The sequence below is a fragment of the Phoca vitulina genome, unplaced genomic scaffold, assembly GCF_004348235.1.
Source record: "Phoca vitulina isolate PV1807 unplaced genomic scaffold, GSC_HSeal_1.0 scaffold9, whole genome shotgun sequence".
Lineage (NCBI taxonomy): Eukaryota > Metazoa > Chordata > Mammalia > Carnivora > Phocidae > Phoca > Phoca vitulina.
In genome coordinates this window covers 21487485-21501466 of record NW_022589712.1, presented here as the reverse complement: position 1 = coordinate 21501466, position 13982 = coordinate 21487485, and the positions used below count along the sequence as shown (strand labels likewise).

General features: G+C 43.1%; 1 protein-coding gene across 4 annotated transcripts in view; it reads right to left on the bottom strand.

Annotated features, from left to right (window-relative positions):
• Positions 1-13306, bottom strand: part of PLAGL1 (PLAG1 like zinc finger 1) — a 109551-nt gene extending 96245 nt beyond the window's left edge. For all 4 annotated transcript variants that reach the window (XM_032407738.1, XM_032407743.1, XM_032407744.1 and 1 more), the window contains exon 1: positions 13195-13306. The gene's annotated coding sequence lies outside the window, so the exon portion shown is untranslated. The remainder of the gene's footprint in view (positions 1-13194) is intronic.
• Between the last annotated feature and the right edge of the window lie 676 nt (positions 13307-13982).

Below are 13982 nucleotides of genomic sequence, written 5' to 3'. Positions count from 1 at the left end.
AATTACTGGAAAGCAATGACAAAGAAAAAATTTCAAAGCAGCTGGAGGAGGAGAAAAGGACATAAAATAAAACAACAAACCACAAATCTGAAAGTAGGCTTCTTATCCCAGAATTACAAAGAACTACTATAAATAAAAGAGATAAACCACCTGAAATGAAACTGGGCAAAACATATAAATAGGCACTTAACTGAAAAACTGAAATGGTCAAGAAACAAATGAAAAGATGGTTGACTTCCTTAGTAATCAAATAACATAAGTTTAAAAATGTCAGATGCTGGGGCACCTGGCTGGCTCAGTAAGTGGAGCTTTCAGCTCTTGATCTCAGGGTCATGAGATAGAGCCCCAGTTGGGGGGCAGAGCTTACTTTAAAAAAAGAAAGAAAAAAAATCAGATATCATTTACCACTGCAAAATTTAAAAATCTGACAGGAACATTTACACTTCTGATGGAAGTATCAAATAGCACAATCACTTTGACCAATAATTTAGACATTCAATGAATAAAAAGGGGTATATACTAAATATCTCAGGAATTCCATTATTAGGTATAAATCCTAGAAAAATGTGTGTATATGTACACCAGGATATATGTAGAAGAATATATCTCAAAATAGGAGAAGCAAACCTGTTTATAGTAGCAAAAGATCCAAATGTCCATCAACAGGAAAATGAATAAATTGTGGCATATAATGACATTCTTTATGCCAATAAAAATGGACATAGTTAGGGGCACCTGGGTGGCTCAGTCGTTTAAGCATCCAACTCTTGGTTTTGGCTCAGGTCATGATCTCAGGGTCGTGAGATCGAGCCCTGGGTCAGGTTCGCAGTGGGCATGGAGTCTGTTTAAGATTCTCTCTCTTTCTCAAAGATGTGATACACACACACACACACACACACACACACACACACACACACACACACTGGAATATTACTCAGCCATCAAAAAATCAAAAAGAATGAAATCTTGCCATTTGCAATGACGTGGATGGAACTAGAGTGTATCAACTAAGCGAAATAAGTCAGTTAGAGAAAGACATATACCATATGATTTCATTCATATGTGGAATTTAAGAAACAAAACATAGGGGAAGGGAAGGAAAAATAAAATAAGAGGAAAACAGAGAGGGAGGAAAACCAGAAGAGACTCTTAACTACAGGGAACAAACAGGATTGCTGGAGGGGAGGTAGGTGGGGGATGGGATAACTGGGTGACGGGCATTATGGAGGGCACCTGATGTAAGGAGCACTGGGTGTTGTATGCAACTGATGAATCACTGAACTCTTCCTAGGAAACTAATAATACAGTATATGTTAATTAAATTGAATTTAAAATAAAAATTAAAAACATTCTCGCTCCCTTGCCCTCTGCCCCTCCCCCCATGCGCTCGCACTCTCTCTCTCTCTCTCTCTCGATCCCTTTCTCTCTCAAATAAATCTTTTTTTAAAAATAGACATAATTACAGTTAGGTTCAAAAAAGCAAGCTTCTATATAATTTATATCATAATTCAACTTATAAAGCTAAGCAATATTCACAAAAAGGTAAACTATGAAGGGAATGATAAATACAAAAATCTGCCTACTGGTAACACTCAAAGGGAAATGAGGGAAGGAAGGATTTAGAGAGGAAGTCAGAGAACTCCAAAGTTAACAGGAAGTAGTAAAGACAGAGGGTTGCAGGGTACTCTAAATAGAAAATACTTTTATTTGGGGTGCCTGGCTGGCTGAGTCAATGGAGCATGCAACTCCTGATCTTGGGATTGTGAGTTCAAGCCCCACGCATAGTTTACTTAAAAACCTTTAAAAAAAAATAGAAAATACTGTATAATTTGTGTATCTACTCAATGTCTCATTAAAAACCATTTCTAAAAAAGCTAATGGGGGTGAAGAACTAGAGAGGGCTAACCTTCAGTATTCTTTAGAACATTTGAGGGGGAAGAGAGAGAGAAGACAGCGGTTAGAAGGGGCCCAGGGAAAAGAGAAGGTTTGGCTCTATTCTTTTCCAGAATAGAAAATGGTTTAACAAACAAATGGGCTAAGGAATAAAAAGCAGTAGAGACTTCGAGATTAGTAGGTTAACGGTAGTAAAGGTGGGAAGAGTAGAAAGAGCATTCACTGAAAGCCTCAGGCAGATACTGCTCCAAGTCCTTTACCTGCCTTATGTCATGGCCGTTCTATCACTAGTCCCATTTTTCAAATGGAAAAACTGAATCATAGAGAAGTTAAGCAACATGCCCAGAATCAGACATTTAAAAAGTATGAAACCATATTCCAGCCTGGCAGACTCTGGCCCCAAAGCCAGGATTTTTTATGCTCTGTGCTGCTAACCTCTGACTATAATGGAGGGGGTATAAGTGAGGGAGCAAAGTCCTACAGGAGTGAAGACAGGTCTTGACTAAGAAAGATATTTCTGAGGCTGAAGAGGAGGGTAAATGGCAAGGGTAGGGAAGGACGGATGGGAAGAAAGCAGTTCAGAAGTTCACAATTTATAGTCTCCCCTCCCCCCCCCCTTTTTTTTTAATGAGGTAGGAGGTCAGATTGTTTGTTGCAAGTGGAGTGGAAGCTGGTGGAATTAAAAATATTTGTGGTTCTGGTGAGAGTTGAGTGGAACTAAGACCAAGTAAGGGAACACGAGATTCACATTCTCCATCACATACACCTACTGCATGGAATGCTAGGTGCGACCTCCTGCGCTGACTGATTTGTTCTCTTTCTCTGGATCTTGACTGGTTGAGCTCAAGTAAATTAAATGTATCCATAATACAATCCTACTGTAAAGTCTTTGATACCAGCAACCAGAGCTCACTTAGCTTTCCTTCTTAGAGCCCCTAAACTTTATCTTTTGTTTGTGGTTCTCCTGTCCTCCAAGGAGAAAAAGGTTAGCTTTCTTTGACATTTCTGTCTCCATAATTAGATCATAAATTTATTCAAAGGAATAAGACCATGGTTTGCAAAGAACAAGCATATAATATTTAAATCTCTGTCCTAATTCAATAATTGCATTTCTATACATATCTCTGAAACAAATTACAGCGCAGAAAAATAGACTTCTTAAGTGCTACCAACATCTATGTATTTTTACAGATTTAAAACTCTTAAGATCTCTTTACACAACCATTTTTAGCAATAAGCTCTTATCTTTCCCAAGTATCAGTCCAATTGTCCAAATTATCAAATTCCAAATTAATGACCTTTTCCTATAGTCTATGGAGTCCCCCAATTTAGGAAACTGAATCTGTTACTCTTTCACTACAAATATATATCTTCGGGCAAAATCCATTGGCAAACGTTCAGAAATTAAGTGGAAAAAATAATTTTAAAACAATTTAGTAGGTTATATTTAAGAACTTAAAGTCTAATCAACTGTAGACGTTAACATAATCAGATTATATGATATTGCCTCAAATAGGTAATTTATTTCCCCAAATTTCTCTATATACCACGCAATTAAATTGCAAAATATATTTCAAAAAATAACGAAACCACTCAATACAGGAAACCGCAATAAGCAAAAGAATAGGACACAGGGAAACCAGTAACTGCAACGTGTGTGTGTTTAATGAAAAAAAAAAAAAAATCTGTTCAGGCATATGTTCAGATGCCAAATAACTTCCACTAGAATTCTCATCACAGAAATTCTACTTTATTGCTGTGATCCCTTTAGGTAATCAACCTACACACTAAAATGATTGCTAAGGATAATCAATCATCTACTTTTATTTTTTGTCACGAACAGTCTCTTACCTGATGTCCTTTAAGCCAATGTTTCAAATGTTTTTGACCACAACCAACAGTAAGAAAAATTTCATGTTGCAACCTAATACAAAAATATTCATGAAGTTCACATAATATTTATCTAATACTGATATACTCTTTTTTTTAAATACTGGTTTCATTCTACCAAATTAAAGCAAGAGTTTGAAAAAATACCGCTTCAATTATTTATTTTACTCACGTGTGTGGTTTTTTTTTGTTTTTGAGAGAGTGCGAGCAATTAAGCATAGGGAGAGGCAGAGAGAGAGAGTCTCAAGCAGGCTCCATGCCCAGCACAGAGCCCAAGGGCGGCGGCGGGGGGGGGGGGGGGGGGGCGGTTTCCATCTCACAACATTGAGATCATGACCTGCGCCGAAACCAAGAGTCCAACGCATAATGGACTTAGCCACCCAGAGGCCCCTACTCACATGTTATTTTTAATAACATGATTCTAGGTTGCTATTCAGAAGATGAATAGGATTTGCCCTAGTACTAGAATAGGGTGTAAGTGACTCCCATGGATGGTATATCTTTCCGCATCCATACCATGCCACACAGGATGGAAAAGAGTGAATCACCACCATGGGAAGAGTAAAGATAAAGTAGACAAAACCATCCTGCTGATATCTGACCAGGTCCTCCAAAATTATGTAAGGTACTATAGCATACAGGATAGAACACTGAATTTAGAATTAAGTCCCACTTCTACTAGGTTGGGCAGGACACTTTGCAGAGATTTAATGTTCTCATCTGTGATGAATAACACGGGTCAGGGGCTCACTCTCTTAGCCACTACTCTATTCCCAGAGTCTAGAACAGTACCTGACATGTAGTAAGTGCTCAATAGAGATTGTTGAATGAATATCTTGTTCATATCATTGCAAGCAGGAGAGCGTCCAAATGTGTGATTTTGTTTTTAAATTCAGTCTGAAATAACTGGAGACCCAATATGCTGGAAGCTTCACACTATCCAGTGATTGACTAAGTGCCTTCCTCTTTTTTCCAAGGAAAAAAAAATGGGGTTGGGAAGACTTTCTGTATTTTTTCTTTTCTAACAGCTCATCCTTATGAAAAGAAAGTATGTGTACTCTTCTCTAGACATCCAGCATATATGCAACATTGTGCCCTCTTAAACCACAAATGTAAAATCTGAGCTACTCTTTCCTGCACCAAAACCATTTATCTCCTCCTTGGTACCAAACAGATGATTGAAGAGGGCCCCAGAACAAAATTGTAAATTACAGTACTCAATTTTTCAGCCTAACATGTATACTGATAAATGTTTTAAAATTATTTTGGCTGATGCTCAATCATAGTGAATTATCCTTATTAGCTATAACCTCACGTTGCCAAGATAATTTATTCCATTCATCATTAATTTTTGAGTAATTCTTTTATTCTTTAACTATCATACCTGCTTCTATGAGGAATATAAAAGATGCCAGTCATTGCAATCTTACCATGACTTATCATGAAACTGCCCACTAACTATGCAAAATACTATCTGATTAAGCATAACAGTATAGATAGTAAGTCCTTAAGATATCTGGATAAAAAGAAATCTTTATCTTCATAAAGAAACTCATCACCTAAAATTCTAGGATTTGGGGATGGTAAATACATGGCAAATGATCATTTTCTTCACCCTTTAGTACCTTGCTCAGGCCAGTTACTGATCATGGTTTTTTGCCCAGTGAGCATAGATAGGACTTCTGGATTTTTCCCTCTAGGCAGCCACAACCAAAAATGATGACACTCATTTGTCATCTCTGGGTTCAAGACTCTTTAAGTGACTGGAGAAAAGTCTTTGCTTATATTAACTATCACATAAATCTTGTCCAAAGATACACCAAAAAGAACACATTTAACCCCCAAATCTACTCTTCTAATGGAAGAGGTATCCATTTTCCTAGGTGGTCTAACAAAATGATACTATTTAACTTTAGGTCTTAAATTACTTATGTCAAATGGTGATCATGGTCTACCAATCCAATAAAGGAAGACACTTTATGATCATGAAGGCTCATTCTGTAACAAATCACACATGAAATTATAAAAAATATATGTTCATTGTAAAAACACAAAAGTACCTATGTAAAAATTAGAAGTTTACCAGCCCCTTTAATAGTCCATTCCCCAGAGGTAGCCAGGATTAAGTTTGGTGAACATCCTTTCAAACTCCCTTTATATTTATATAAGGAAAAAGTGTGTGTGTATACATGTCTGAGTTATACCAGAGGTATTTTCTTTATGAAAATATTTCCAGTAAATTTTAAATTTGAAAATGATCTGTAGTATTTAATAGACGGATGATAATGCAAATTTAATGTTATATCTTGTACCTAACATAGCTCAGTGTTCGACATAAGACACTGGAAAAATACATTAACCCAACACTTTTTCACAACATGTTATAATGAAAGATCCCACCCAAATTTTGTTCAAGCTCAAAAAAATGGAACCTTCTATTGAAAAGTATCCTTTACATATGGTGGTACCATATACACAGAGAAAGGAGGGTCTCATTTCTTTTTAGGAAAAATATGAAATATGAGAAATGAGCACTGAGAGGCACAGATATTCATATCCATAGTTCTTCATGAAAACACACTTGCCGAGACACAAGGTATTCAGCAGAGAAGGAAGCTCGCCAAGTGCTTAGTTTAACACTTTCATTTTACATATAAGGAAGCAGATTCAAAGGTCACAAAGCCAAGAACAGAGGCAGCACGAGAATCACAACCTACTGTCTCTTGCTGTGCCCGTCATACAAAACCACATGGCCTCGGCATTCTTTAATGTGAGGAAATGTGTTTATATGGATTGAGGTTTATACGGTTTAAACACAATTACCTTTGTCCCCAAATCTTGCTCCTTAGGATCGCACTCTCCTGCATCCCTCTGTCCCAGGACCCCCAGCTACCCTCCTTTCTCCTCACTCCAGGCTGGATTCTACAGTCTCTTCTATCAGCAACCCTCTGGCTGGTGCATTCCCACTCTGATCAGAACTTTGTCCTTCACTTTCATCCTTAGCAAAGTCCTGAGGCTCCAAGAAGAGACATGTGGCCTGCTCATCTCCAGATACAGAGCCACAGTTGTCAGAGGGATAAATCATGTGTACAGGTGCCTTTAGGAAAGCCAAAGTTACATTTCCATGATTAGTGATGACGAGCAAGACCTGGGAGAAAAACTCTGATCCCCATACACAATTATATAACCAATGTCTTGATTTGGGTTCTGTATTCACAGAGATAGTTTCATGTTCCAAATAAATGGCAGCCCTATAATTTGGGCTGAAATGTAGCCTTTGAAAGTTTTTATAATAGTAGCACTCTTACTTCTGAAAGCAGATACACTTTTCCATAATGATATAGCAGAAGCTCAACATATAAAAGGAACAAGAGTAAAGCAGAGGAGTTGAAGCAGCATGTAAAAGAGATTTCACTTTATTTTTCCCTCATCCCTTCTCCTAACCCACATCTACTTGTGGGCACCCCTGAGGAACCCCTGAGCTCCAGAGAATTAGCTTGAACAACTTTATATTTTGACACATTCACCTTTATTAAGCCATGTCAACACCCATATAAAGACAGAGTAATCGACATTTTACACATTGCAAATTAATAACGGGTAGTGTTCTACTTACCTCTTGCTTGCTAAAAACTTTCTACCCTTATTTTTCTCAAACATTAAACTATAAATATCTTGTTCTGTCTTGGATAATGTGTATATTAAAACATTTTTCTTCTGATCACAGAGCCACCCCACCCATGTCCCCAGCCAAGGGCTGTCCCATCAGTGGCGAGAGGGGCACAAGCCCAGTGCCAGTTTCATGCGGGCACACTGTTCACAGTGCTCCAGAGAACCAGACGCTTCCCTGCCCGGGATGCCGCCTTCCAATGTACCCCCAAATCCCAAACCTTCAAGCAGCTAAAGACACTATATTCCCTTCGATCCTCTTGCAAAAATGACACCAAAATGAGCTCCAACAATTCACACTTCTGGGCCCCCCCCAAAAGCCCAGTCTAAGTACTTGGGCCCCTGGGATCAGGGGTTGTTGGGGGCGGGGTGCCATAGGCCATCCCATTTCCTCCACACCACTCACCTCCATTCCTCCTACCCCTAGATGCTGCTTCTATCTTCCTTTAGCCTAAAGTCTTCAGGTTTGTGGACTTGTGCAAATGGATGGCCAATTCAGAAGCTACTCATTATTGTAGTTGTAGTTCAGCCAGAGCTCAATCCAAGTTTAGGCTGAGCCAATACTTGATCATCTCTAATAAGAGTGACTCAAAATTCACACACATATACTGAAGCTAGAATAGGTGTAGTTGCCAAAAGAGTCCTCAAAAGTAAATTTGCACACACTAGAATTTCTCCTAAGAAAAATGACCCCCAATTTAAGAGAGATTATCATGACTAAATCAAAATCACGAATGCCTGAGAGGTGGTTGACAAATCTAAGCAAAGGCCGGTGATCTGGGAGTCCTGGAAAGGGAGACTTGAAGCGGAGCACTGCAGTCCATGCATCTCTCCCACTGTGCAAAGGAGAGCCCAGCCTCGGTTCATTGCTGGGCGAAGGGTAAATCACACACTTCTGGGGCTTCGTGACACTATCACGGAGGATCAGTCAACTCTTCTGTTCTCTTTTCTCAACAAGTAGCCCTCCAGCCTTTAACTGGTTGCCCCTGCCATAATGTAAATGCCTCAACCTGCTTCTGAAAAGGCAAAGGGGCCTGCTAGTCACTTTCACCTTTCAGATGTAAATTAATAATCCAAAAATCAGATGCTTTAGACAGATTCGGATTTGTTTACTTAGTGTGACTCAGACCCACAGGTCTTGCTACCATCTGGGCAGAACTCAAGGGCCTTTGTGTCTGATAACAAAGGTCCCAAAGTCCTCTCCAGACACCTCCTCTCCACTTTCCTTTCCTGGGGATCCTATGGCTTCCTGATCTCTAAACTCCGTTCCAAGAACAGGGAAGAATCATTTATACTTTGATAAATGTTCTTCACAGCCCTACCCAAACTCTCTCAGGTGTTTCCAGTATATTTAGCAAATGTATTCAATAGACAGTTAATGCCTATCATAACTAATCACTAGATCGTCTAAGACGCCCTGTGACTTTCAGGGAGCCTTGTCATTGGCAGAGGAAGCTTTGCCTTGCTGCTAGTATTCTCCCCTGGAGGCTGCGCAGCAAGTAAACCTGCTTTAGTCTTTTGGGATGCCTGGGACTAGTTGTGGGGGATGAGCCTCAAGGTCCCAGTTATCTGTACTCTTACTCCCTCAGCTCTCCATCCCTAATGCCACCCACTGTTCCTGCATCCTCAGGGTTTGAAAGGCCATTCTGACCCCTGCAGGGAGGCTGCAGTCCCCTCTCCTCCTCTGGGAAGCTTTCTCAAGCCTTTTGGGAGACTGTGCCACATCCATTTGGCATTTACATCCACCCCACCACTTGTTTCTTCACTGCTTCTTGGGCTGTTGACTTTTTACCTTGAGCGTCACCTATAGCACCCAACACTATCCTAGGCACATGCAGTTTTGATTGAGAAAGTTAAAAATGCTAAATTGAGGGGCACCTGGGTGGCTCAGTCGGTTAAGCGTCTGCCTTCGGCTCAGGTCACAATCCCAGGGTCCTGGGATCAAGTCCGGCATAGGGCTCCCTGCTCAGCAGGGAGTCTGCTTCTCCCTCTGCTTCTACCCCTCCCCACTGCTCGTGCTCTCTTTTGTGCATGCTCTCAAATAAATAAAATCTTTAAAAAATGCTAAATTGAGAGTTATGAAGTTGGGAATCCTTTGCGTGTAAAAGGAGAAAGATGATCCACGAAGATTAAAGGCACACCTTCGTTAAGGAAAAAAAAAATGAACGAAAGCTGGGGGCTGCTCTCCAAAACGTTCTTCCTTTATACTCTTCTGCATCCTTGTTTCACATCGAAGAGATTCTTGGTCATACTTCTCCATTGCAAATTACCAATTAACATTCTAATTAAAATCTGACCCACAGCCATGAGGTCTCTACACAGCCATGATCCATGATCCCCTCACCCACCTCTCCAGGGACAAGACATATGTGACGGGATACGCAGGGACATATTTTTGCACCAGAACCACCAGCTGCAGATGAAAGCAGTTAAGTCACTGAGCAATAAGGCTACTTTTCTAGTAATATTACAACACATTACTGGAAGTTGGAGAGAGGGGCTCCCCCTTTTAGAGCTCTTCCATATAAGACTTCCATTTATGGCTTTCCCATGGTCTCCCTCTCCCAATCCCATCCATAAGCCTAAGAAAAATGTAATTTTCATAGAAATCAACAATGAGAAGGGGAGAGTCACTGGGGGCTGGTGTTAGTGGAAGAGTTGTAACAGACACCCACGGTTACAGCCTTTGGCCCTTTAAACACCAGGGAGGGGCGACTTCAGCCAGAACCCCATTAGCAAAAGTGTGGAGCAGGAGAAAGGCAGACACAAAATTGCAGAAGACAGAGCTTCTCCCTTCAGTTCAGCTACCCATTACCTATATGACTTTCGAAAGCCAGCCTGGCCCAACTCCAACTGGAAAAGGAGGACAGAGCTATCTGGCCAGCTCACTGGTGCTTCCACTAGGATCAAGTAAGGGGAGATAAGAACAGCAAGAGCAGAGGCCACCGGTGATTGAGGCCTTATCACAGCCAGGGGCCTCCCAAGCATCATAGCTGTTAATCCTCGCAAGTCTCCTGTAGATCATATTATCCTCATTTTACAAATGAGCAGACGCAGGTAGTTAAAGTCATCAGTCAAACTCAGAACTGTTGGGCCCATGCTTTAACTACCACACTGTACTGCCTCCCCCTGTGTTTTGAAATAACTTTGAAAACTAAGAGTCCATACACATCGAATTCCTGAAGAAGCTGGTGGCCATGTTTGATTTACCCATTTCTTTTTTACTCTTCCCTCCCAACAAGTACCCCCCTCTCCACCACTGATTCTATCAAAGTCCGTTCTCTTCCCGACCTCCTCCTCCTAATTATTCCTTTTTTATTCCTCTTGCAGCTTTCCTTTTGTGCTTTCTCCTCTGTTAAATCATTTTAAGCTTTCCTAATTAACATAATGAAAACCACCCAAAAAGGGGCACATTTTTAAAAAGTGCATATAACAGACTTTATCTGAATATTATTTTTAAGTGGAGCTAAATTATTTAGTAAGAATGTAGGACACATTGAAAAGTTTTTTTTAACAACTCTTTCTTGGATTAACTTTAGACACAGCTGAGACTTTTACAAAGATAAAACGATAGAAAGCCTAGTAAATTTTAAAGAGAGTCATCATGAAACCAAAAGTCATTTCTACTTTAGATTGTCAGCATATGATTACACTAGAATTTCATCAGATTGAAAAATAAGAACACAGATTTGACTACACATAGAATCCTCGATTCTCAAAGCTTTTACAGAAGGGTGCTGTTTACCCAGCTCCAGGGTAATGCCCTTCCCCTGAGGCTGATGGGGTTGCTCTTTCTTCTGGGCCACATGGAACTTTGTTCATTCTATACCTTTATAATCATCTTAACCAGGCTATATCGTGGCCTGTTTTACACATCAGTCTCCTCCACTTGCCAGAGACAGCTAGAACAACAAACCCAGCATTTTATTCATCTCTGTATTTCTAAAATGCCTGCTACACCAAGATCCTCAACACAAATCTGTTGAGTAATGGAACCAAAATTCACATTTATCAGGGAAACATGCAGCCTTCAACCGGACTGGGGTTACCACAGGGCAGGACACATTGGTGGTCACTGGCTCTTGATTTGCCTACATGAAAATAATCTAAAGTCTTTGGGGTTTTTTTAGAGGAGGAAATATATATGGTGCCTTTTTCAAACCATCATCCAGAAATGGGACAGGCTGGAGCTTGCGTTTCTTCCAGATGATTCTGATTTTCTGAGTTACACTTTACACCAACACTGTTCCAGATCAGACTACCTGAAAACAAACACTCCTTTTCCCTGGCAGGGTGTTTTCCTCCATTCCCCCCCCCCACTGAATCCAAACACAGCTGGCAGAACCAAAGCCTGTGTCCTTTGTTGCCACTGTACCAGAATTTTGGATCATTTTTCTGATTTCTCCCTTTTCGACACTTTGTTCATTCTACACCTTTATTATGATCTTAACCAGGTTACTGGTTATTTAACCAGGTTACAGGTTACTATTTTACAGGTGAGGAAACACTGTGCTTAAAATTTGTTCAATGGTCACACTGGGAGTAGAACCCAGTTCCTCCACTTCCTGATTCCTAACCAAGTGCCCACAGCAAAATCCCTGGGGAAGCGCGCGCGCGCGCACACACACACACGTACAGGCCAGGGCTTCAACCCCAACACTTCTGATTCCGGATCTTTGGGGTGGGCCCAACAGGTGTACTTTGACAAACTCTCCAGGTGCTTCTGGGAGGTGCCTCAGGTTAGGCCGTCTGGCACCAGACAATATAAACCTTGTAGGGTTATTACGCATCCCCTGAACACCTCCCAGGTATTTCTGTTTTCATTCAAAGTGGCCAGACAGACGCTCAATACCACGATATTGGAATAAGTCTGGTAATTGTCACTTCACTTATTTTTCTCAGTAGGAGGGGTTTCTACAGACATCTTCACACTTAAGTAAACGAAACCGGGGGGTCACTTTCCCTCGGGTAAGCCGCTCCCCCCAACACACACACCACCCCCAGCCCCAAGCAGGGGCGCTGTCGCTGATAACACAGCTGAGCACCTGCAAAAGCTACGGCGACCGCCGCCAAAGGCAGCGTGTCCCGCGCGCCGTCTAGCAAGGCCACTCTAATTCTCTGTGCCTTGTCGAGGGTGTTGGGGGCACCACGGTCCCCAGTCCCTTTTCTCCCGAAGTCTGTGGGGACTTCCCCCCGCCGTCACTCGGTCATTTTCTTCCCATCATCTCAGTCTCTCAGGGGACAAGCTACGTTTGAACTTGAGATTCTCACGTTTGGGGTGGTTCAGAAATTACCCTGCGGTAAACGCAGACACGCCCGCACCCCGCGCTCCCAGCCTCCGCGCACGCAGAGCTTGGATCCGGCAAAACACGCCCCCCGGCTCGGGGACTGCGGGGCGGGCGGTAGGTGGCGGCTCCTCCGCTCCCTCTTCACCGTCACCCGCCCCGCCCGCCCGGCGCAGAAGCGAGCAGCGGCCGACCCGAGAGAAAGGGGAAGCGCGCCCCGAGCCGCACAGAGGCGGCCCGCCGGCGGCCGATGCGCGCCGCAGCACGCGGGAGCGGCCTGGCCCCGCGGCCCCGGGTCCCTCGGCGGCCCCGCCTCGCCCCGCCCCACGGGCCTCCGGCACCTGCAGCCCCGCGGCCGCCCGGCCCGCGCCCCCACCTGCGCGCGGCGCCCCTTCCCCCCCACCGCACCCCTACTGCCGCCGCCGCCCCGCCCCGCCCCGCCCGCCGAGCGCCTCACCTTCGAGTCCTCCCGCCTCGCCGCCAAGTTTTCCCCCTTGAAAAGTTCTGGGGTCCGATCCCGGGGCCCGGCGCGGGCAGCCGAGGGGAAGCGGACGGTCTGGGCGGCCTCCGGGCGAGCAGCGCGGCTCCGACTCGGCGGCGCGGAAAAGGAGAAGGGGAAGGGGAGGAAGGGGCGGGGAGCCTCGGCGGGGTGATCCCCTCCGACCCCAGCCTGCCCGCGTTAGCCGCTCGCAGGGGCTTGAGCGCTGGTTTTCCGCCCCGCCGTTGGAGACTCTGGTTGTCCCAGTTGTCAGCACCGCCAGTGGCTAAGAGTTTGGGCTGTGGGGTCAGGCTGTTTTAAAATCTTGCCCCACTACTTGCAAGGGTGTCATCTTGGGCAATTTACTTTACCCCTCTTTGCAAAATGAGGAAAACTATAGTACCCATCCAGGGCGAATCCAGATTTTGTGGGTCCTGAAACTGAAACAATGAGGGGTGGGGGGCTTCTTCAAGGGAAGATACAAAATTAGACTCAGGGCTTTGGAAGGAACTTAAGACAAGAGAGGAGGCCTGAACCTTCACTAGCTTTACACCTCAAATGCCTTGTTGGGAGAGTTAAATGAAATGAACCACGCGAAATCCCACAATGGGTCCTGGCACACTCGACAGGTGTTGGTTATAGAGATGGTATCTTTGTAGCCCGTCAGGTGGACCTGGGAGGAGAAGAAATAACACTGTCAATTATGTGCCAGGTGTTTTAAATACATACTGTACTTAATTCACGTTATGCCAATTTTACAGTTCAAA